The following is a 2500-nucleotide window of genomic DNA, read 5'->3' on the forward strand; positions in this document are numbered from 1 at the left end:
CTTTGTAAAGAATTAGGAACAAAAGTGTCCGAAGTTAACTTTTTAATGTGAGGCTCTGCACTTATTTATAGCTGTTAGAAAGTGTGCTAAAGCTAACTTCAACATTTTTACCACATTTAGCCTTAAGCAATCATGTTTTATTATTTTTAATATCGAGCTGCGTTGTTTTACGAATAATAAACCATGACACTCTTCTCTTATTCTCTCCTCCTCCTCCTTCTCCTTCACATCCGCGTTCATCCTGGCGTCTTGCTTTTGTGTATTTTCTGTTTTCAGAATTTAAATAAACTTTGTATTGCAATAATCTCCTTCATGCCGCTTTGTTTTCGGTTTCAGAGAAATTTCAGAAAAAGAAAAAAAATCGAAGGTGTGTGTAAAAAAATATATATCATTTTAAATTTTTTTTTTTTTTTTTTTTTTTATGTAGTTATCATTTGTGTTAAATGTTCATGTGCAGGTTCGGTGCTTATTTCCTGTTAGCTCACTAGGCCCCGCCTCCAAAGTCTATTCCTGTGTTTGTGTCTGCGTGTTTACAGCATGTATCACTCCCTAAATTCTGTCTATCAAGTATCTGTCTGTCCTCCCTTCCATCTGTCTCTCTCCAGTATTCTTCCTTCCACCAATCTGTTTATTTCATTTGTCTGTCCCTTCATCCATCTACCAGACCAGCTTATCTACTGTCTGTCTGTCTGTCCATCCTCATACCTGTCTGTCTGTCTGTCCATCCTCATACCTGTCTGTCCGTCTGTCCATCCTCATACCTGTCTGTCCATCTGTCCATCCTCATACCTGTCTATCCTTCCTGTCTGTCCATCCTCATACCTGTCTATCCTTCCTGTCTGTCTGTCTGTCTGTCCATCCATCCTCATACCTGTCTATCCTTCCTGTCTGTCTGTCCATCCATGCAGTATCTCTCTTTACTATCTAATCTCCTTCCAGTCTGTCCATCCCTCCATCCCTCTGTCAGTAAACGTTATGATGTATAATGGACCAGGTGACGTTACAGACTGTTCTGGAGCAAGAAATTATTTTATGTATATTTTATATGTATATATTTTATCATTGTTCTAAATAATGAGTGTTTTTAGCTACATTTAATGTTTAAGATCATCCAAGAAACAAAATTGTTCCCTTTTATTCCTTTATCTTTGTTGTTGTTTTTTTCTCTCGAAGTTAATTTTGAGGCAAAAACGCAGCTTGTTACAATTAAATCACGACAATCATCGACTCCTCTGTTTTATGTTTATAACGGCTTTATGTCTGACAGACACTGGAGACTCCTTCCCTAAAACTTCACTGTACTATAAACTATTAATGGGGAATAAGAAATATTTTCATTTTCCAAACATCGAATGCGGTTGGATACATGAATATGTATGAATATGCAAATTGGGACACCTCCCAGTGAGGTTCCTGTGACCTCACAAACCGCCTAAGGTTTCAGACCGGTCCGAATATCGCGTCGATTCGTTTAGCATCCGATCCTGTTAAAGTATAATTAAAACCTCTGATGCCGGAGACTCCTTAAAGTTCTACAGCTGCTGCTAGAGAAACCATAATATATGTTGTTGAAGCCTGTTGTGGAAAAAACGTCAACACCTTTTGACAAATCAGAAGCCAGAACTGTGAATGCAGCCTATAAACCTGGTTTTACTTACTGCACATTTAATGCAGATTTACTTACTGCACCTTTAATACAGATTTACCTTACTACAGATTTACCTTACTGCACCTTTAATGCTATGTGATGATTTACAGTAATGCAGTGACGTTAAAAACAAAACAAAAATAATAAAGAACCCGAAGCTGCCTGTGGATCTTGTTAAGTGGCTCTTCTAATCCGACCACGACTGATCTAGTGTGAGGCTGAAAACTCACTGTGGCTTCACACACCAGACGTTTTTCATTGAGCAGATCACAGTCTGGAGATGTTACAGATGGGAACCACATTTTTCCCTGAATTTTTTTTTATTATTCTTCTTCTCTCATCAGCTCGAGTTTCTGATGTTCCGTTTCATTTCTGTGTCTACAACAGAGAGCGAAGGCGTGAGTAAGAAAGACGCATCACTTTCTTTCCTGTGCAGGTTCCTCGGTGCACATTTTTGCAAACGGTTCTCTTGAAAGCCAAACCACAAGCGCATCAGCTACTCAGGTTAAAGTCGGTTTGTGCAGAGAAGTGGCACAGACAACAATGATGCGTCTTTTACCTTAAAAGGTGTCACGGAGCTGAGCTTAACGACGGCGTCGCTTTTCTAATATCTAATATAAGTCTGCGTTCGGATCGGTCGGACAGGGTCGATCCGTTTTCAGTGGGTTTAGAGATGGAACACCTTGTCGTTTCTATAGTAACAGCTCATTTACAGGGATCGTGCTGACAGGGACGAAGTGTACGGCGGTCGATCCGTGCGAACCGTGTTTATGTATCACTTATGGAAGGAGACTCCAGTGTCAGAGCTTTACAAATTGTGACCTACGCCGTAAACTTGCTTTATCCACCTGA

Source organism: Tachysurus fulvidraco, chromosome 23 (genome assembly GCF_022655615.1).
Source record: "Tachysurus fulvidraco isolate hzauxx_2018 chromosome 23, HZAU_PFXX_2.0, whole genome shotgun sequence".
Taxonomy (NCBI): Eukaryota; Metazoa; Chordata; class Actinopteri; order Siluriformes; family Bagridae; genus Tachysurus; species Tachysurus fulvidraco.